At 32.8% G+C, this 22,542-nt stretch overlaps 12 non-coding genes across 12 annotated transcripts; all 12 read left to right on the top strand.

Annotated features, from left to right (window-relative positions):
- The first annotated feature begins 1,546 nt into the window (after positions 1-1,546).
- Positions 1,547-1,619, top strand: TRNAI-AAU (transfer RNA isoleucine (anticodon AAU)). The gene has a single exon. It is a non-coding gene; the product is annotated as a tRNA-Ile (tRNA).
- A 1,588-nt stretch (positions 1,620-3,207) lies between these two features.
- On the top strand, positions 3,208-3,280 carry TRNAI-AAU (transfer RNA isoleucine (anticodon AAU)). Its single transcript has one exon. It is a non-coding gene; the product is annotated as a tRNA-Ile (tRNA).
- A 1,587-nt stretch (positions 3,281-4,867) lies between these two features.
- On the top strand, positions 4,868-4,941 carry TRNAI-AAU (transfer RNA isoleucine (anticodon AAU)). The gene has a single exon. It is a non-coding gene; the product is annotated as a tRNA-Ile (tRNA).
- Positions 4,942-6,532: 1,591 nt separating this feature from the next.
- Positions 6,533-6,606, top strand: TRNAI-AAU (transfer RNA isoleucine (anticodon AAU)). Its single transcript has one exon. It is a non-coding gene; the product is annotated as a tRNA-Ile (tRNA).
- A 1,591-nt stretch (positions 6,607-8,197) lies between these two features.
- Positions 8,198-8,271, top strand: TRNAI-AAU (transfer RNA isoleucine (anticodon AAU)). Its single transcript has one exon. It is a non-coding gene; the product is annotated as a tRNA-Ile (tRNA).
- A 1,588-nt stretch (positions 8,272-9,859) lies between these two features.
- On the top strand, positions 9,860-9,933 carry TRNAI-AAU (transfer RNA isoleucine (anticodon AAU)). The gene has a single exon. It is a non-coding gene; the product is annotated as a tRNA-Ile (tRNA).
- Positions 9,934-11,518: 1,585 nt separating this feature from the next.
- On the top strand, positions 11,519-11,592 carry TRNAI-AAU (transfer RNA isoleucine (anticodon AAU)). The gene has a single exon. It is a non-coding gene; the product is annotated as a tRNA-Ile (tRNA).
- Positions 11,593-14,849: 3,257 nt separating this feature from the next.
- TRNAI-AAU (transfer RNA isoleucine (anticodon AAU)) lies at positions 14,850-14,923 on the top strand. Its single transcript has one exon. It is a non-coding gene; the product is annotated as a tRNA-Ile (tRNA).
- A 1,594-nt stretch (positions 14,924-16,517) lies between these two features.
- Positions 16,518-16,591, top strand: TRNAI-AAU (transfer RNA isoleucine (anticodon AAU)). The gene has a single exon. It is a non-coding gene; the product is annotated as a tRNA-Ile (tRNA).
- Positions 16,592-18,179: 1,588 nt separating this feature from the next.
- TRNAI-AAU (transfer RNA isoleucine (anticodon AAU)) lies at positions 18,180-18,253 on the top strand. The gene has a single exon. It is a non-coding gene; the product is annotated as a tRNA-Ile (tRNA).
- Positions 18,254-19,847: 1,594 nt separating this feature from the next.
- TRNAI-AAU (transfer RNA isoleucine (anticodon AAU)) lies at positions 19,848-19,921 on the top strand. Its single transcript has one exon. It is a non-coding gene; the product is annotated as a tRNA-Ile (tRNA).
- A 1,588-nt stretch (positions 19,922-21,509) lies between these two features.
- Positions 21,510-21,583, top strand: TRNAI-AAU (transfer RNA isoleucine (anticodon AAU)). The gene has a single exon. It is a non-coding gene; the product is annotated as a tRNA-Ile (tRNA).
- Positions 21,584-22,542: the final 959 nt, after the last annotated feature.

Below are 22,542 nucleotides of genomic sequence, written 5' to 3'. Positions count from 1 at the left end.
GGAGTGCATGAATACTTGAAAACATCATAGACACATATATCACAAAATCTCTTCAAATACATATCAGAATCCAGTGGGAGTGTCATCCTTTGGCTGATGAAGATTTTTCTCTACATGGCTCAGTGACTTTTGTCTCAAATCAAGCAATATGGCATAACTAAGATATGCAAGGGCAAATTAATCAGTTATTATATTGCTGCTCAAACATAGAGGGCACTAGGTGTTACTAGAAGAAGAAGAAGATATGTGCTCCCCTCTCATTAGTGCACACTGAAGTAAAAAAAATGGAGAATTTCTAAAGACCAGAGCACAAGTAATGGATCTCTGCATTCTTATTGCATCTTTTCTTATTTCCAAATATTTGACATACTTCTGATTTGATAAGTTTAAAAATGAGTTTAAACAAAGGACACCACTGAAGATGATGGAATTTATATGAATTTTAAATGAAGATTTGCAATACTCATACATTGAATGAAAATGGAGCTTTGAACAAAAGGAAAATAAACAATGTTAGCTCCCACGAGATATGAACTCAGATTACTAGATTCAAAGTCCAGGGTGCTAACAATTACACCATGGAACCCTCACCTGAGCAATGGCATCTACTGAAGTGCGCTCATCTTTTAAATGCAAAGAAAAGAAATTCAATACTTTATATATATTATTTCAAGTTTCTAATAAGCTCAAGGATGCAATAGGTATTATGTAGAATATTTGTCCAAACCCAATGATAATATATAAAAAGTAACCTATTTTTTAAAGGAGAAGATAGATACTAGAAACCTAAATGCCTAGGACCAATTTCAGTTGGAGCATCACCCCTTATGTTATCCTAGCATTGAATTGACAGTTTTTCTGTATTTCCATATTTGCATATCAGCCACTTACAATTGTTTCAAGCTTTATAACAGAGGACTGCCTTTTTTATAGACCAAGGATGAAAGTCTCTTGTGAGTTAAGTCTGATAATGACATCACAATTTGTAAATTAAGCTATAGTATGATTACAGAGTGTAGATTGAATAAAAAGTGCTTTCCTATGGATTGAAGTTTGTATTTTCTTAAGCTTTGCATTCCAAAATGGGCTAGCATTCTTTATTTCCAATGGGCACATTAAGCTTCTTCCCCAATATATATTTTTTTGTGTTAAAAGTTATTCATACACAACTTGGTAAAACATACTAAATTTAATACATAATGGATTACATCCTGGGATTATCTTTTTCAACAATCTGTAAATTTACAATTAAAAATTGTGTATTAGATTTTTTAGATTGATTTTGCTTAGATTTGCATATACTCCTTGTCTAAATTGTCTATTTTTATACTATTAGTAGATGCCTTAATCTTTGTTATTATCCTATCTAATATTTATTTTTATTTTGTAATGTGGAAAGAAACTGGAGCATTTTTATGATACCCATGCTTCAAGTGACTCTATGGCTTAAGCTTTTTTTTGAAAAATGAAAAGCCATAAAAACAAAATATGATCTGTGCTTTGAGGTACATTTGCCAGTTTTGTGTTTGCTTGTAGTAACATCTGTGGCCGGTTAGCTCAGTTGGTTAGAGTGTGGTGCTAATAACGCCAAGGTCACGGGTTCGATCCCGTATGGGCCATTTGCTTTTCTTGATGGACAAGAATGGAATAAGCTCATCGGTGGAGTGCATGAATACTTGAAAACATCATAGACACATATATCACAAAATCTCTTCAAATACATATCAGAAGCCAGTGGGAGTGTCATCCTTTGGCTGATGAAGATTTTTCTCTACATGGCTCAGTGACTTTTGTCTCAAATCAAGCAATATGGCATAACTAAGATATGCAAGGGCAAATTAATCAGTTATTATATTGCTGCTCAAACATAGAGGGCACTAGGTGTTACTAGAATAAGAAGAAGATATGAGCTCCCCTCTCATTAGTGCACACTGAAGTAAAAAAAATGGAGAATTTCTAAAGACCAGAGCACAAGTAATGGATCTCTGCATTCTTATTGCATCTTTTCTTATTTCCAAATATTTGACATACTTCTGATTTGATAAGTTTAAAAATGAGTTTAAACAAAGGACACCACTGAAGATGATGGAATTTATATGAATTTTAAATGAAGATTTGCAATACTCATACATTGAATGAAAATGGAGCTTTGAACAAAAGGAAAATAAACAATGTTAGCTCCCACGAGATATGAACTCAGATTACTAGATTCAAAGTCCAGGGTGCTAACAATTACACCATGGAACCCTCACCTGAGCAATGGCATCTACTGAAGTGCGCTCATCTTTTAAATGCAAAGAAAAGAAATTCAATACTTTATATATATTATTTCAAGTTTCTAATAAGCTCAGGGATGCAATAGGTATTATGTAGAATATTTGTCCAAACCCAATGATAATATATAAAAAGTAACCTATTTTTTAAAGGAGAAGATAGATACTAGAAACCTAAATGCCTAGGACCAATTTCAGTTGGAGCATCACCCCTTATGTTATCCTAGCATTGAATTGACAGTTTTTCTGTATTTCCATATTTGCATATCAGCCACTTACAATTGTTTCAAGCTTTATAACTGAGTACTGCCTTTTTTATAGACCAAGGATGAAAGTCTCTTGTGAGTTAAGTCTGATAATGACATCACAATTTGTAAATTAAGCTATAGTATGATTACAGAGTGTAGACTGAATAAAAAGTGCTTTCCTATGGATTGAAGTTTGTATTTTCTTAAGCTTTGCATTCCAAAATGGGCTAGCATTCTTTATTTCCAATGGGCACATTAAGCTACTTCCCCAATATATATTTTTTTGTGTTAAAAGTTATTCATACACAACTTGGTAAAACATACTAAATTTAATACATAATGGATTACATCCTGGGATTATCTTTTTCAACAATCTGTAAATTTACAATTAAAAATTGTGTATTAGATTTTTTAGATTGATTTTGCTTAGATTTGCATATACTCCTTGTCTAAATTGTCTATTTTTATACTATTAGTAGATGCCTTAATCTTTGTTATTATCCTATCTAATATTTATTTTTATTTTGTAATGTGGAAAGAAACTGGAGCATTTTTATGATACCCATGCTTCAAGTGACTCTATGGCTTAAGCTTTTTTTTGAAAAATGAAATGCTATAAAAACAAAATATGATCTGTGCTTTGAGGTACATTTGCCAGTTTTGTGTTTGCTTGCAGTAACATCTGTGGCCGGTTAGCTCAGTTGGTTAGAGTGTGGTGCTAATAATGCCAAGGTCACGGGTTCGATCCCGTATGGGCCATTTGCTTTTCTTGATGGACAAGAATGGAATAAGCTCATCGGTGGAGTGCATGAATACTTGAAAACATCATAGACACATATATCACAAAATCTCTTCAAATACATATCAGAAGCCAGTGGGAGTGTCATCCTTTGGCTGATAAAGATTTTTCTCTACATGGCTCAGTGACTTTTGTCTCAAATCAAGCAATATGGTATAACTAAGATATGCAAGGGCAAATTAATCAGTTATTATATTGCTGCTCAAACATAGAGGGCACTAGGTGTTACTAGAATAAGAAGAAAATATGAGCTCCCCTCTCATTAGTGCACACTGAAGTAAAAAAAATGGAGAATTTCTAAAGACCAGAGCACAAGTAATGGATCTCTGCATTCTTATTGCATCTTTTCTTATTTCCAAATATTTGACATACTTCTGATTTGATAAGTTTAAAAATGAGTTTAAACAAAGGACACCACTGAAGATGATGGAATTTATATGAATTTTAAATGAAGATTTGCAATACTCATACATTGAATGAAAATGGAGCTTTGAACAAAAGGAAAATAAACAATGTTAGCTCCCATGAGATATGAACTCAGATTACTAGATTGAAAGTCCAGGGTGCTAACAATTACACCATGGAACCCTCACCTGAGCAATGGCATCTACTGAAGTGCGCTCATCTTTTAAATGCAAAGAAAAGAAATTCAATACTTTATATATATTATTTCAAGTTTCTAATAAGCTCAGGGATGCAATAGGTATTATGTAGAATATTTGTCCAAACCCAATGATAATATATAAAAAGTAACCTATTTTTTAAAGGAGAAGATAGATACTAGAAACCTAAATGCCTAGGACCAATTTCAGTTGGAGCATCACCCCTTATGTTATCCTAGCATTGAATTGACAGTTTTTCTGTATTTCCATATTTGCATATCAGCCACTTACAATTGTTTCAAGCTTTATAACAGAGGACTGCCTTTTTTATAGACCAAGGATGAAAGTCTCTTGTGAGTTAAGTCTGATAATGACATCACAATTTGTAAATTAAGCTATAGTATGATTACAGAGTGTAGACTGAATAAAAAGTGCTTTCCTATGGATTGAAGTTTGTATTTTCTTAAGCTTTGCATTCCAAAATGGGCTAGCATTCTTTATTTCCAATGGGCACATTAAGCTTCTTCCCCAATATATATTTTTTTGTGTTAAAAGTTATTCATACACAACTTGGTAAAACATACTAAATTTAATACATAATGGATTACATCCTGGGATTATCTTTTTCAACAATCTGTAAATTTACAATTAAAAATTGTGTATTAGATTTTTTAGATTGATTTTGCTTAGATTTGCATATACTCCTTGTCTAAATTGTCTATTTTTATACTATTAGTAGATGCCTTAATCTTTGTTATTATCCTATCTAATATTTATTTTTATTTTGTAATGTGGAAAGAAACTGGAGCATTTTTATGATACCCATGCTTCAAGTGACTCTATGGCTTAAGCTTTTTTTTGAAAAATGAAATGTTATAAAAAAAAATATGATCTGTGCTTTGAGGTACATTTGCCAGTTTTGTGTTTGCTTGCAGTGATATCTGTGGCCGGTTAGCTCAGTTGGTTAGAGCATGGTGCTAATAACGCCAAGGTCACGGGTTCGATCCCCGTATGGGCCATTTGCTTTTCTTGATGGACAAGAATGGAATAAGCTCATCGGTGGAGTGCATGAATACTTGAAAACATCATAGACACATATATCACAAAATCTCTTCAAATACATATCAGAAGCCAGTGGGAGTGTCATCCTTTGGCTGATGAAGATTTTTCTCTACATGGCTCAGTGACTTTTGTCTCAAATCAAGCAATATGGCATAACTAAGATATGCAGGGGCAAATTAATTAGTTATTATATTGCTGCTCAAACATAGAGGGCACTAGGTGTTACTAGAAGAAGAAGAAGATATGTGCTCCCCTCTCATTAGTGCACACTGAAGTAAAAAAAAATGGAGAATTTCTAAAGACCAGTGCACAAGTAATGGATCTCTGCATTCTTATTGCATCTTTTCTTATTTCCAAATATTTGACATACTTCTGATTTGATAAGTTTAAAAATGAGTTTAAACAAAGGACACCACTGAAGATGATGGAATTTATATGAATTTTAAATGAAGATTTGCAATACTCATACATTGAATGAAAATGGAGCTTTGAACAATAGGAAAATAAACAATGTTAGCTCCCACGAGATATGAATTCAGATTACTAGATTCAAAGGCAAGGGTGCTAACAATTACACCATGGAACCCTCACCTGAGCAATGGCATCTACTGAAGTGCGCTCATCTTTTAAATGCAAAGAAAAGAAATTCAATACTTTATATATATTATTTCAAGTTTCTAATAAGCTCAGGGATGCAATAGGTATTATGTAGAATATTTGTCCAAACCCAATGATAATATATAAAAAGTAACCTATTTTTTAAAGGAGAAGATAGATACTAGAAACCTAAATGCCTAGGACCAATTTCAGTTGGAGCATCACCCCTTATGTTATCCTAGCATTGAATTGACAGTTTTTCTGTATTTCCATATTTGCATATCAGCCACTTACAATTGTTTCAAGCTTTATAACAGAGGACTGCCTTTTTTATAGACCAAGGATGAAAGTCTCTTGTGAGTTAAGTCTGATAATGACATCACAATTTGTAAATTAAGCTATAGTATGATTACAGAGTGTAGACTGAATAAAAAGTGCTTTCCTATGGATTGAAGTTTGTATTTTCTTAAGCTTTGCATTCCAAAATGGGCTAGCATTCTTTATTTCCAATGGGCACATTAAGTTACTTCCCCAATATATATTTTTTTGTGTTAAAAGTTATTCATACACAACTTGGTAAAACATACAAAATTTAATACATAATGGATTACATCCTGGGATTATCTTTTTTTTAACAATCTGTAAATTTACAATTAAAAATTGTGTATTAGATTTTTTAGATTGCTTTTGCTTAGATTTGCATATACTCCTTGTCTAAATTGTCTATTTTTATACTATTAGTAGATGCCTTAATCTTTGTTATTATCCTATCTAATATTTATTTTTATTTTGTAATGTGGAAAGAAACTGGAGCATTTTTATGATACCCATGCTTCAAGTGACTCTATGGCTTAAGCTTTTTTTTGAAAAATGAAATGTTATAAAAAAAAAATATGATCTGTGCTTTGAGGTACATTTGCCAGTTTTGTGTTTGCTTGCAGTGATATCTGTGGCCGGTTAGCTCAGTTGGTTAGAGCATGGTGCTAATAACGCCAAGGTCACGGGTTCGATCCCCGTATGGGCCATTTGCTTTTCTTGATGGACAAGAATGGAATAAGCTCATCGGTGGAGTGCATGAATACTTGAAAACATCATAGACACATATATCACAAAATCTCTTCAAATACATATCAGAAGCAAGTGGGAGTGTCATCCTTTGGCTGATGAAGATTTTTCTCTACATGGCTCAGTGACTTTTGTCTCAAATCAAGCAATATGGCATAACTAAGATATGCAGGGGCAAATTAATTAGTTATTATATTGCTGCTCAAACATAGAGGGCACTAGGTGTTACTAGAAGAAGAAGAAGATATGTGCTCCCCTCTCATTAGTGCACACTGAAGTAAAAAAAAATGGAGAATTTCTAAAGACCAGAGCACAAGTAATGGATCTCTGCATTCTTATTGCATCTTTTCTTATTTCCAAATATTTGACATACTTCTGATTTGATAAGTTTAAAAATGAGTTTAAACAAAGGACACCACTGAAGATGATGGAATTTATATGAATTTTAAATGAAGATTTGCAATACTCATACATTGAATGAAAATGGAGCTTTGAACAATAGGAAAATAAACAATGTTAGCTCCCACGAGATATGAATTCAGATTACTAGATTCAAAGGCAAGGGTGCTAACAATTACACCATGGAACCCTCACCTGAGCAATGGCATCTACTGAAGTGCGCTCATCTTTTAAATGCAAAGAAAAGAAATTCAATACTTTATATATATTATTTCAAGTTTCTAATAAGCTCAGGGATGCAATAGGTATTATGTAGAATATTTGTCCAAACCCAATGATAATATATAAAAAGTAACCTATTTTTTAAAGGAGAAGATAGATACTAGAAACCTAAATGCCTAGGACCAATTTCAGTTGGAGCATCACCCCTTATGTTATCCTAGCATTGAATTGACAGTTTTTCTGTATTTCCATATTTGCATATCAGCCACTTACAATTGTTTCAAGCTTTATAACAGAGGACTGCCTTTTTTATAGACCAAGGATGAAAGTCTCTTGTGAGTTAAGTCTGATAATGACATCAAAATTTGTAAATTAAGCTACAGTATGATTACAGAGTGTAGACTGAATAAAAAGTGCTTTCCTATGGATTGAAGTTTGTATTTTCTTAAGCTTTGCATTCCAAAATGGGCTAGCATTCTTTATTTCCAATGGGCACATTAAGTTACTTCCCCAATATATATTTTTTTGTGTTAAAAGTTATTCATACACAACTTGGTAAAACATACTAAATTTAATACATAATGGATTACATCCTGGGATTATCTTTTTTTTAACAATCTGTAAATTTACAATTAAAAATTGTGTATTAGATTTTTTAGATTGCTTTTGCTTAGATTTGCATATACTCCTTGTCTAAATTGTCTATTTTTCTACTAGTAGTAGATGCCTTAATCTTTGTTATTATCCTATCTAATATTTATTTTTATTTTGTAATGTGGAAAGAAACTGGAGCATTTTTATGATACCCATGCTTCAGATCACTCTATGGCTTAAGCTTTTTTTTAAAAAATGAAATGCTATAAAAACAAAATATGATCTGTGCTTTGAGGTACATTTGCCAGTTTTGTGTTTGCTTGCAGTAACAGCTGTGGCCGGTTAGCTCAGTTGGTTAGAGCGTGGTGCTAATAATGCCAAGGTCACGGGTTTGATCCCAGTATGGGCCATTTGCTTTTCTTGATGGACAAGAATGGAATAAGCTCATCGGTGGAGTGCATGAATACTTGAAAACATCATAGACACATATATCACAAAATCTCTTCAAATACATATCAGAATCCAGTGGGAGTGTCATCCTTTGGCTGATGAAGATTTTTCTCTACATGGCTCAGTGACTTTTGTCTCAAATCAAGCAATATGGCATAACTAAGATATGCAAGGGCAAATTAATCAGTTATTATATTGCTGCTCAAACATAGAGGGCACTAGGTGTTACTAGAAGAAGAAGAAGATATGTGCTCCCCTCTCATTAGTGCACACTGAAGTAAAAAAAATGGAGAATTTCTAAAGACCAGAGCACAAGTAATGGATCTCTGCATTCTTATTGCATCTTTTCTTATTTCCAAATATTTGACATACTTCTGATTTGATAAGTTTAAAAATGAGTTTAAACAAAGGACACCACTGAAGATGATGGAATTTATATGAATTTTAAATGAAGATTTGCAATACTCATACATTGAATGAAAATGGAGCTTTGAACAAAAGGAAAATAAACAATGTTAGCTCCCACGAGATATGAACTCAGATTACTAGATTCAAAGTCCAGGGTGCTAACAATTACACCATGGAACCCTCACCTGAGCAATGGCATCTACTGAAGTGCGCTCATCTTTTAAATGCAAAGAAAAGAAATTCAATACTTTATATATATTATTTCAAGTTTCTAATAAGCTCAGGGATGCAATAGGTATTATGTAGAATATTTGTCCAAACCCAATGATAATATATAAAAAGTAACCTATTTTTTAAAGGAGAAGATAGATACTAGAAACCTAAATGCCTAGGACCAATTTCAGTTGGAGCATCACCCCTTATGTTATCCTAGCATTGAATTGACAGTTTTTCTGTATTTCCATATTTGCATATCAGCCACTTACAATTGTTTCAAGCTTTATAACAGAGGACTGCCTTTTTTATAGACCAAGGATGAAAGTCTCTTGTGAGTTAAGTCTGATAATGACATCACAATTTGTAAATTAAGCTATAGTATGATTACAGAGTGTAGATTGAATAAAAAGTGCTTTCCTATGGATTGAAGTTTGTATTTTCTTAAGCTTTGCATTCCAAAATGGGCTAGCATTCTTTATTTCCAATGGGCACATTAAGCTTCTTCCCCAATATATATTTTTTTGTGTTAAAAGTTATTCATACACAACTTGGTAAAACATACTAAATTTAATACATAATGGATTACATCCTGGGATTATCTTTTTCAACAATCTGTAAATTTACAATTAAAAATTGTGTATTAGATTTTTTAGATTGATTTTGCTTAGATTTGCATATACTCCTTGTCTAAATTGTCTATTTTTATACTATTAGTAGATGCCTTAATCTTTGTTATTATCCTATCTAATATTTATTTTTATTTTGTAATGTGGAAAGAAACTGGAGCATTTTTATGATACCCATGCTTCAAGTGACTCTATGGCTTAAGCTTTTTTTTGAAAAATTAAATGTTATAAAAAAAAAATATGATCTGTGCTTTGAGGTACATTTGCCAGTTTTGTGTTTGCTTGCAGTGATATCTGTGGCCGGTTAGCTCAGTTGGTTAGAGCATGGTGCTAATAACGCCAAGGTCACGGGTTCGATCCCCGTATGGGCCATTTGCTTTTCTTGATGGACAAGAATGGAATAAGCTCATCGGTGGAGTGCATGAATACTTGAAAACATCATAGACACATATATCACAAAATCTCTTCAAATACATATCAGAAGCCAGTGGGAGTGTCATCCTTTGGCTGATGAAGGTTTTTCTCTACATGGCTCAGTGACTTTTGTCTCAAATCAAGCAATATGGCATAACTAAGATATGCAAGGGCAAATTAATTAGTTATTATATTGCTGCTCAAACATAGAGGGCACTAGGTGTTACTAGAAGAAGAAGAAGATATGTGCTCCCCTCTCATTAGTGCACACTGAAGTAAAAAAAATGGAGAATTTCTAAAGACCAGAGCACAAGTAATGGATCTCTGCATTCTTATTGCATCTTTTCTTATTTCAAAATATTTGACATACTTCTGATTTGATAAGTTTAAAAATGAGTTTAAACAAAGGACACCACTGAAGATGATGGAATTTATATGAATTTTAAATGAAGATTTGCAATACTCATACATTGAATGAAAATGGAGCTTTGAACAATAGGAAAATAAACAATGTTAGCTCCCACGAGATATGAATTCAGATTACTAGATTCAAAGTCAAGGGTGCTAACAATTACACCATGGAACCCTCACCTGAGCAATGGCATCTACTGAAGTGCGCTCATCTTTTAAATGCAAAGAAAAGAAATTCAATACTTTATATATATTATTTCAAGTTTCTAATAAGCTCAGGGATGCAATAGGTATTATGTAGAATATTTGTCCAAAACCAATGATAATATATAAAAAGTAACCTGTTTTTTAAAGGAGAAGATAGATACTAGAAACCTAAATGCCTAGGACCAATTTCAGTTGGAGCATCACCCCTTATGTTATCCTAGCATTGAATTGACAGTTTTTCTGTATTTCCATATTTGCATATCAGCCACTTACAATTGTTTCAAGCTTTATAACAGAGGACTGCCTTTTTTATAGACCAAGGATGAAAGTCTCTTGTGAGTTAAGTCTGATAATGACATCACAATTTGTAAATTAAGCTATAGTATGATTACAGAGTGTAGACTGAATAAAAAGTGCTTTCCTATGGATTGAAGTTTGTATTTTCTTAAGCTTTGCATTCCAAAATGGGCTAGCATTCTTTATTTCCAATGGGCACATTAAGCTTCTTCCCCAATATATATTTTTTTGTGTTAAAAGTTATTCATACACAACTTGGTAAAACATACTAAATTTAATACATAATGGATTACATCCTGGGATTATCTTTTTCAACAATCTGTAAATTTACAATTAAAAATTGTGTATTAGATTTTTTAGATTGATTTTGCTTAGATTTGCATATACTCCTTGTCTAAATTGTCTATTTTTATACTATTAGTAGATGCCTTAATCTTTGTTATTATCCTATCTAATATTTATTTTTATTTTGTAATGTGGAAAGAAACTGGAGCATTTTTATGATACCCATTCTTCAAGTGACTCTATGGCTTAAGCTTTTTTTTGAAAAATGAAATGTTATAAAAAAATATGATCTGTGCTTTGAGGTACATTTGCCAGTTTTGTGTTTGCTTGCAGTGATATCTGTGGCCGGTTAGCTCAGTTGGTTAGAGCATGGTGCTAATAACGCCAAGGTCACGGGTTCGATCCCCGTATGGGCCATTTGCTTTTCTTGATGGACAAGAATGGAATAAGCTCATCGGTGGAGTGCATGAATTCTTGAAAACATCATAGACACATATATCACAAAATCTCTTCAAATACATATCAGAAGCCAGTGGGAGTGTCATCCTTTGGCTGATGAAGATTTTTCTCTACATGGCTCAGTGACTTTTGTCTCAAATCAAGCAATATGGCATAACTAAGATATGCAGGGTCAAATTAATCAGTTATTATATTGCTGCTCAAACATAGAGGGCACTAGGTGTTACTAGAAGAAGAAGAAGATATGTGCTCCCCTCTCATTAGTGCACACTGAAGTAAAAAAAAATGGAGAATTTCTAAAGACCAGAGCACAAGTAATGGATCTCTGCATTCTTATTGCATCTTTTCTTATTTCCAAATATTTGACATACTTCTGATTTGATAAGTTTAAAAATGAGTTTAAACAAAGGACACCACTGAAGATGATGGAATTTATATGAATTTTAAATGAAGATTTGCAATACTCATACATTGAATGAAAATGGAGCTTTGAACAATAGGAAAATAAACAATGTTAGCTCCCACGAGATATGAATTCAGATTACTAGATTCAAAGGCAAGGGTGCTAACAATTACACCATGGAACCCTCACCTGAGCAATGGCATCTACTGAAGTGCGCTCATCTTTTAAATGCAAAGAAAAGAAATTCAATACTTTATATATATTATTTCAAGTTTCTAATAAGCTCAGGGATGCAATAGGTATTATGTAGAATATTTGTCCAAACCCAATGATAATATATAAAAAGTAACCTATTTTTTAAAGGAGAAGATAGATACTAGAAACCTAAATGCCTAGGACCAATTTCAGTTGGAGCATCACCCCTTATGTTATCCTAGCATTGAATTGACAGTTTTTCTGTATTTCCATATTTGCATATCAGCCACTTACAATTGTTTCAAGCTTTATAACAGAGGACTGCCTTTTTTATAGACCAAGGATGAAAGTCTCTTGTGAGTTAAGTCTGATAATGACATCACAATTTGTAAATTAAGCTACAGTATGATTACAGAGTGTAAACTGAATAAAAAGTGCTTTCCTATGGATTGAAGTTTGTATTTTCTTAAGCTTTGCATTCCAAAATGGGCTAGCATTCTTTATTTCCAATGGGCACATTAAGTTACTTCCCCAATATATATTTTTTTGTGTTAAAAGTTACACAACTTGGTAAAACATACTAAATTTAATACATAATGGATTACATCCTGGGATTATCTTTTTTTTAACAATCTGTAAATTTACAATTAAAAATTGTGTATTAGATTTTTTAGATTGCTTTTGCTTAGATTTGCATATACTCCTTGTCTAAATTGTCTATTTTTCTACTATTAGTAGATGCCTTAATCTTTGTTATTATCCTATCTAATATTTATTTTTATTTTGTAATGTGGAAAGAAACTGGAGCATTTTTATGATACCCATGCTTCAGATCACTCTATGGCTTAAGCTTTTTTTAAAAAAATGAAATGCTATAAAAACAAAATATGATCTGTGCTTTGAGGTACATTTGCCAGTTTTGTGTTTGCTTGCAGTAACAACTGTGGCCGGTTAGCTCAGTTGGGTTAGAGCGTGGGTGCTAATAACGCCAAGGTCACGGGTTTGATCCCCAGTATGGGCCATTTGCTTTTCTTGATGGACAAGAATGGAATAAGCTCATCGGTGGAGTGCATGAATACTTGAAAACATCATAGACACATATATCACAAAATCTCTTCAAATACATATCAGAATCCAGTGGGAGTGTCATCCTTTGGCTGATGAAGATTTTTCTCTACATGGCTCAGTGACTTTTGTCTCAAATCAAGCAATATGGCATAACTAAGATATGCAAGGGCAAATTAATCAGTTATTATATTGCTGCTCAAACATAGAGGGCACTAGGTGTTACTAGAAGAAGAAGAAGATATGTGCTCCCCTCTCATTAGTGCACACTGAAGTAAAAAAAAATGGAGAATTTCTAAAGACCAGAGCACAAGTAATGGATCTCTGCATTCTTATTGCATCTTTTCTTATTTCCAAATATTTGACATACTTCTGATTTGATAAGTTTAAAAATGAGTTTAAACAAAGGACACCACTGAAGATGATGGAATTTATATGAATTTTAAATGAAGATTTGCAATACTCATACATTGAATGAAAATGGAGCTTTGAACAAAAGGAAAATAAACAATGTTAGCTCCCACGAGATATGAACTCAGATTACTAGATTCAAAGTCCAGGGTGCTAACAATTACACCATGGAACCCTCACCTGAGCAATGGCATCTACTGAAGTGCGCTCATCTTTTAAATGCAAAGAAAAGAAATTCAATACTTTATATATATTATTTCAAGTTTCTAATAAGCTCAAGGATGCAATAGGTATTATGATGAAATATTTGTCCAAACCCAATGATAATATATAAAAAGTAACCTATTTTTTAAAGGAGAAGATAGATACTAGAAACCTAAATGCCTAGGACCAATTTCAGTTGGAGCATCACCCCTTATGTTATCCTAGCATTGAATTGACAGGTTTTTCTGTATTTCCATATTTGCATATCAGCCACTTACAATTGTTTCAAGCTTTATAACAGAGGACTGCCTTTTTTATAGACCAAGGATGAAAGTCTCTTGTGAGTTAAGTCTGATAATGACATCACAATTTGTAAATTAAGCTATAGTATGATTACAGAGTGTAGATTGAATAAAAAGTGCTTTCCTATGGATTGAAGTTTGTATTTTCTTAAGCTTTGCATTCCAAAATGGGCTAGCATTCTTTATTTCCAATGGGCACATTAAGCTTCTTCCCCCAATATATATTTTTTTGTGTTAAAAGTTATTCATACACAACTTGGTAAAACATACTATATTTAATACATAATGGATTACATCCTGGGATTATCTTTTTCAACAATCTGTAAATTTACAATTAAAAATTGTGTATTAGATTTTTTTAGATTGATTTTGCTTAGATTTGCATATACTCCTTGTCTAAATTGTCTATTTTATACTACTATTAGTAGATGCCTTAATCTTTGTTATTATCCTATCTAATATTTATTTTTATTTTGTAATGTGGAAAGAAACTGGAGCATTTTTATGATACCCATGCTTCAAGTGACTCTATGGCTTAAGCTTTTTTTTGAAAAATTAAATGTTATAAAAAAAAAATATGATCTGTGCTTTGAGGTACATTTGCCAGTTTTGTGTTTGCTTGCAGTGATATCTGTGGCCGGTTAGCTCAGTTGGTTAGAGCATGGTGCTAATAACGCCAAGGTCACGGGTTCGATCCCCGTATGGGCCATTTGCTTTTCTTGATGGACAAGAATGGAATAAGCTCATCGGTGGAGTGCATGAATACTTGAAAACATCATGACACATATATCACAAAATCTCTTCAAATACATATCAGAAGCCAGTGGGAGTGTCATCCTTTGGCTGATGAAGGTTTTTCTCTACATGGCTCAGTGACTTTTGTCTCAAATCAAAGCAATATGGCATAACTAAGATATGCAAGGGCAAATTAATTAGTTGTTATATTGCTGCTCAAACATAGAGGGGCACTAGGTGTTACTAGAAGAAGAAGAAGATATGTGCTCCCCTCTCATTAGTGCACACTGAAGTAAAAAAAAATGGAGAATTTCTAAAGACCAGAGCACAAGTAATGGATCTCTGCATTCTTATTGCATCTTTTCTTATTTCAAAATATTTGACATACTTCTGATTTGATAAGTTTAAAAATGAGTTTAAACAAAGGACACCACTGAAGATGATGGAATTTATATGAATTTTAAATGAAGATTTGCAATACTCATACATTGAATGAAAATGGAGCTTGAACAAAAGGGAAAATAAACAATGTTAGCTCCCACGAGATATGAATTCAGATTACTAGATTCAAAGTCAAGGGTGCTAACAATTAACACCATGGAACCCTCACCTGAGCAATGGCATCTACTGAAGTGCGCTCATCTTTTAAATGCAAAGAAAAGAAATTCAATACTTTATATATATTATTTCAAGTTTCTAATAAGCTCAGGGATGCAATAGGTATTATGTAGAATATTTGTCCAAAACCAATGATAATATATAAAAGTAACCTGTTTTTTAAAGGAGAAGATAGATACTAGAAACCTAAATGCCTAGGACCAATTTCAGTTGGGAGCATCACCCCTTATGTTATCCTAGCATTGAATTGACAGTTTTTTCTGTATTTCCATATTTGCATATCAGCCACTTACAATTGTTTCAAGCTTTATAACAAGAGGACTGCCTTTTTTTATAGACCAAGGATGAAAGTCTCTTGTGAGTTAAGTCTGATAATGACATCACAATTTGTAAATTAAGCTATAGTATGATTACAGAGTGTAGACTAAATAAAAAGTGCTTTCCTATGGATTGAAGTTTGTATTTTCTTAAGCTTTGCATTCCAAAATGGGCTAGCATTCTTTATTTCCAATGGGCACATTAAGCTACTTCCCCAATATATATTTTTTTGTGTTAAAAGTTATTCATACACAACTTGGTAAAACATACTAAATTTAATACATAATGGATTACATCCTGGGATTATCTTTTTCAACAATCTGTAAATTTACAATTAAAAATTGTGTATTAGATTTTTTAGATTTATTTTGCTTAGATTTGCATATACTCCTTGTCTAAATTGTCTATTTTTATACTATTAGTAGATGCCTTAATCTTTGTTATTATCCTATCTAATATTTATTTTTATTTTGTAATGTGGAAAGAAACTGGAGCATTTTTATGATACCCATGCTTCAAGTGACTCTATGGTTTAAGCTTTTTTTTGAAAAATGAAATGCTATAAAAACAAAATATGATCTGTGCTTTGAGGTACATTTGCCAGTTTTGTGTGTTCTGGCAGTAATATTTGTGGCCTGTTAGCTCAGTTGGTTAGAGCGTGGTGCTAATCACGCCAAGGTCACGGGTTCGATCCCCGTATGGGCCATTTGCTTTTCTTGATGGACAAGAATGGAATAAGCTCATCGTGGAGTGCATGAATACTTGAAAACATCATAGACACATATATCACAAAATCTCTTCAAATACATATCAGAAGCCAGTGGGAGTGTCATCCTTTGGCTGATGAAGATTTTTCTCTACATGGCTCAGTGACTTTTGTCTCAAATCAAGCAATATGGCATAACTAAGATATGCAAGGGCAAATTAATCAGTTATTATATTGCTGCTCAAACATAGAGGGCACTAGGTGTTACTAGAAGAAGTAGAAGATATGTGCTCCCCTCTCATTAGTGCACACTGAAGTAAAAAAAAATGGAGAATTTCTAAAGACCAGAGCACAAGTAATGGATCTCTGCATTCTTATTGTATCTTTTCTTATTTTCAAATATTTGACATACTTCTGATTTGATAAGTTTAAAAATGAGTTTAAACAAAGGACACCACTGAAGATGATGGAATTTATATGAATTTTAAATTAAGATTTGCAATACTCATACATTGAATGAAAATGGAGCTTTGAACAAAAGGAAAATAAACAATGTTAGCTCCCACGAGATATGAACTCAGATTACTAGATTCAAAGTCCAGGGTGCTAACAATTACACCATGGAACCCTCACCTGAGCAATGGCATCTACTGAAGTGCGCTCATCTTTTAAATGCAAAGAAAAGAAATTCAATACTTTATATATATTATTTCAAGTTTCTAATAAGCTCAGGGATGCAATAGGTATTATGTAGAATATTTGTCCAAACCCAATGATAATATATAAAAAGTAACCTATTTTTTAAAGGAGAAGATAGATACTAGAAACCTAAATGCCTAGGACCAATTTCAGTTGGAGCATCACCCCTTATGTTATCCTAGCATTGAATTGACAGTTTTTCTGTATTTCCATATTTGCATATCAGCCACTTACAATTGTTTCAAGCTTTATAACAGAGGACTGCCTTTTTTATAGACCAAGGATGAAAGTCTCTTGTGAGTTAAGTCTGATAATGACATCACAATTTGTAAATGAAGCTATAGTATGATTACAGAGTGTAGACTGAATAAAAAGTGCTTTCCTATGGATTGAAGTTTGTATTTTCTTAAGCTTTGCATTCCAAAATGGGCTAGCATTCTTTATTTCCAATGGGCACATTAAGCTACTTCCCCAATATATATTTTTTTGTGTTAAAAGTTATTCATACACAACTTGGTAAAACATACTAAATTTAATACATAATGGATTACATCCTGGGATTATCTTTTTCAACAATCTGTAAATTTACAATTAAAAATTGTGTATTAGATTTTTTAGATTGATTTTGCTTAGATTTGCATATACTCCTAGTCTAAATTGTCTATTTTTATACTATTAGTAGATGCCTTAATCTTTGTTATTATCCTATCTAATATTTATTTTTATTTTGTAATGTGGAAAGAAACTGGAGCATTTTTATGATACCCATGCTTCAGATCACTCTATGGCTTAAGCTTTTTTTTGAAAAATTAAATGCTATAAAAACAAAATATGATCTGTGCTTTGAGGTACATTTGCCAGTTTTGTGTTTGCTTGCAGTAACATCTGTGGCCGGTTAGCTCAGTTGGTTAGAGCGTGGTGCTAATAACGCCAAGGTCACGGGTTCGATCCCCGTATGGGCCATTTGCTTTTCTTGAAGGACAAGAATGGAATAAGCTCATCGGTGGAGTGCATGAATACTTGAAAACATCATAGACACATATATCACAAAATCTCTTCAAATACATATCAGAAGCCAGTGGGAGTGTCATCCTTTGGCTGATGAAGATTTTTCTCTGCATGGCTCAGTGACTTTTGTCTCAAATCAAGCAATATGGCATAACTAAGATATGCATGGGCAAATTAATCAGTTATTATATTGCTGCTCAAACATAGAGGGCACTAGGTGTTACTAGATGAAGAAGAAGAAGAAGATATGTGCTCCCCTCTCATTAGTGCACACTGAAGTAAAAAAAATGGAGAATTTCTAAAGACCAGAGCACAAGTAATGGATCTCTGCATTCTTATTGCATCTTTTCTTATTTCCAAATATTTGACATACTTCTGATTTGATAAGTTTAAAAATGAGTTTAAACAAAGGACACCACTGAAGATGATGGAATTTATATGAATTTTAAATGAAGATTTGCAATACTCATACATTGAATGAAAATGGAGCTTTGAACAAAAGGAAAATAAACAATGTTAGCTCCCACGAGATATGAATTCAAATTACTAGATTCAAAGTCCAGGGTGCTAACAATTACACCATGGAACCCTCACCTGAGCAATGGCATCTACTGTAGTGCGCTCATCTTTTAAATGCAAAGAAAATAAATTCAATACTTTATATATATTATTTCAAGTTTCTAATAAGCTCAGGGATGCAATAGGTATTATGTAGAATATTTGTCCAAACCCAATGATAATATATAAAAAGTAACCTATTTTTTAAAGGAGAAGATAGATACTAGAAACCTAAATGCCTAGGACCAATTTCAGTTGGAGCATCAGCCCTTATGTTATCCTAGCATTGAATTGACAGTTTTTCAGTATTTCCATATTTGCATATCAGCCACTTACAATTGTTTCAAGCTTTATAACAGAGGACTGCCTTTTTTATAGACCAAGTATGAAAGTCTCTTGTGAGTTAAGTCTGATAATGACATCACAATTTGTAAATTAAGCTATAGTATGATTACAGAGTGTAGACTGAATAAAAAGTGCTTTCCTATGGATTGAAGTTTGTATTTTCTTAAGCTTTGCATTCCAAAATGGGCTAGCATTCTTTATTTCCAATGGGCACATTAAGTTACTTCCCCAATATATATATTTTTGTGTTAAAAGTTATTCATACACAACTTGGTAAAACATACTAAATTTAATACATAATGGATTACATCCTGGGATTATCTTTTTCAACAATCTGTAAATTTACAATTAAAAATTGTGTATTAGATTTTTTAGATTGATTTTGCTTAGATTTGCATATACTCCTTGAATAAATTGTCTATTTTTATACTATTAGTAGATGCCTTAATCTTTGTTATTATCCTATCTAATATTTATTTTTATTTTGTAATGTGGAAAGAAACTGGAGCATTTTTATGATACCCATGCTTCAAGTGACTCTATGGCTTAAGCTTTTTTTTGAAAAATGAAATGCTATAAAAACAAAATATGATCTGTGCTTTGAGGTACATTTGCCAGTTTTGTGTGTTCTGGCAGTAATATTTGTGGCCTGTTAGCTCAGTTGGTTAGAGCGTGGTGCTAATCACGCCAAGGTCACGGGTTCGATCCCCGTATGGGCCATTTGCTTTTCTTGATGGACAAGAATGGAATAAGCTCATCGTGGAGTGCATGAATACTTGAAAACATCATAGACACATATATCACAAAATCTCTTCAAATACATATCAGAAGCCAGTGGGAGTGTCATCCTTTGGCTGATGAAGATTTTTCTCTACATGGCTCAGTGACTTTTGTCTCAAATCAAGCAATATGGCATAACTAAGATATGCAAGGGCAAATTAATCAGTTATTATAATGCTGCTCAAACATAGAGGGCACTAGGTGTTACTAGAAGAAGTAGAAGATATGTGCTCCCCTCTCATTAGTGCACACTGAAGTAAAAAAAAATGGAGAATTTCTAAAGACCAGAGCACAAGTAATGGATCTCTGCATTCTTATTGCATCTTTTCTTATTTCCAAATATTTGACATACTTCTGATTTGATAAGTTTAAAAATGAGTTTAAACAAAGGACACCACTGAAGATGATGGAATTTATATGAATTTTAAATGAAGATTTGCAATACTCATACATTGAATGAAAATGGAGCTTTGAACAAAAGGAAAATAAACAATGTTAGCTCCCACGAGATATGAACTCAGATTACTAGATTCAAAGTCCAGGGTGCTAACAATTACACCATGGAACCCTCACCTGAGCAATGGCATCTACTGAAGTGCGCTCATCTTTTAAATGCAAAGAAAAGAAATTCAATACTTTATATATATTATTTCAAGTTTCTAATAAGCTCAGGGATGCAATAGGTATTATGTAGAATATTTGTCCAAACCCAATGATAATATATAAAAAGTAACCTATTTTTTAAAGGAGAAGATAGATACTAGAAACCTAAATGCCTAGGACCAATTTCAGTTGGAGCATCACCCCTTATGTTATCCTAGCATTGAATTGACAGTTTTTCTGTATTTCCATATTTGCATATCAGCCACTTACAATTGTTTCAAGCTTTATAACAGAGGACTGCCTTTTTTATAGACCAAGGATGAAAGTCTCTTGTGAGTTAAGTCTGATAATGACATCACAATTTGTAAATTAAACTATAGTATGATTACAGAGTGTAGACTGAATAAAAAGTGCTTTCCTATGGATTGAAGTTTGTATTTTCTTAAGCTTTGCATTCCAAAATGGGCTAGCATTCTTTATTTCCAATGGGCACATTAAGCTACTTCCCCAATATATATTTTTTTGTGTTAAAAGTTATTCATACACAACTTGGTAAAACATACTAAATTTAATATATAATGGATTACATCCTGGGATTATCTTTTTCAACAATCTGTAAATTTACAATTAAAAATTGTGTATTAGATTTTTTAGATTGATTTTGCTTAGATTTGCATATACTCCTAGTCTAAATTGTCTATTTTTATACTATTACTAGATGCCTTAATCTTTGTTATTATCCTATCTAATATTTATTTTTATTTTGTAATGTGGAAAGAAACTGGAGCATTTTTATGATACCCATGCTTCAGATCACTCTATGGCTTAAGCTTTTTTTTGAAAAATGAAATGCTATAAAAACAAAATATGATCTGTGCTTTGAGGTACATTTGCCAGTTTTGTGTTTGCTTGCAGTAACATCTGTGGCCGGTTAGCTCAGTTGGTTAGAGCGTGGTGCTAATAACGCCAAGGTCATGGGTTCGATCCCCGTATGGGCCATTTGCTTTTCTTGATGGACAAGAATGGAATAAGCTCATCGGTGGAGTGCATGAATACTTGAAAACATCATAGACACATATATCACAAAATCTCTTCAAATACATATCAGAAGCCAGTGGGAGTGTCATCCTTTGGCTGATGAAGATTTTTCTCTACATGGCTCAGTGACTTTTGTCTCAAATCAAGCAATATGGCATAACTAAGATATGCATGGGCAAATTAATCAGTTATTATATTGCTGCTCAAACATAGAGGGCACTAGGTGTTACTAGAAGAAGAAGAAGATATGTGCTCCCCTCTCATTAGTGCACACTGAAGTAAAAAAAATGGAGAATTTCTAAAGACCAGAGCACAAGTAATGGATCTCTGCATTCTTATTGCATCTTTTCTTATTTCCAAATATTTGACATACTTCTGATTTGATAAGTTTAAAAATGAGTTTAAACAAAGGACACCACTGAAGATGATGGAATTTATATGAATTTTAAATGAAGATTTGCAATACTCATTCATTGAATGAAAATGGAGCTTTGAACAAAAGGAAAATAAACAATGTTAGCTCCCACGAGATATGAACTCAGATGACTAGATTCAAAGTCCAGGGTGCTAACAATTACACCATGGAACCCTCACCTGAGCAATGGCATCTACTGAAGTGCGCTCATCTTTTAAATGCAAAGAAAAGAAATTCAATACTTTATATATATTATTTCAAGTTTCTAATAAGCTCAGGGATGCAATAGGTATTATGTAGAATATTTGTCCAAACCCAATGATAATATATAAAAAGTAACCTATTTTTTGAAGGATAAGATAGATACTAGAAACCAAAATGCCTAGGACCAATTTCAGTTGGAGCATCACCCCTTATGTTATCCTAGCATTGAATTGACAGTTTTTCTGTATTTCCATATTTGCATATCAGCCACTTACAATTGTTTCAAGCTTTATAACACAGG

The sequence above is a fragment of the Pseudophryne corroboree genome, chromosome 11 (genome assembly GCF_028390025.1).
Source record: "Pseudophryne corroboree isolate aPseCor3 chromosome 11, aPseCor3.hap2, whole genome shotgun sequence".
Lineage (NCBI taxonomy): Eukaryota > Metazoa > Chordata > Amphibia > Anura > Myobatrachidae > Pseudophryne > Pseudophryne corroboree.
This window is presented reverse-complemented; position numbering and strand designations above follow the sequence as displayed.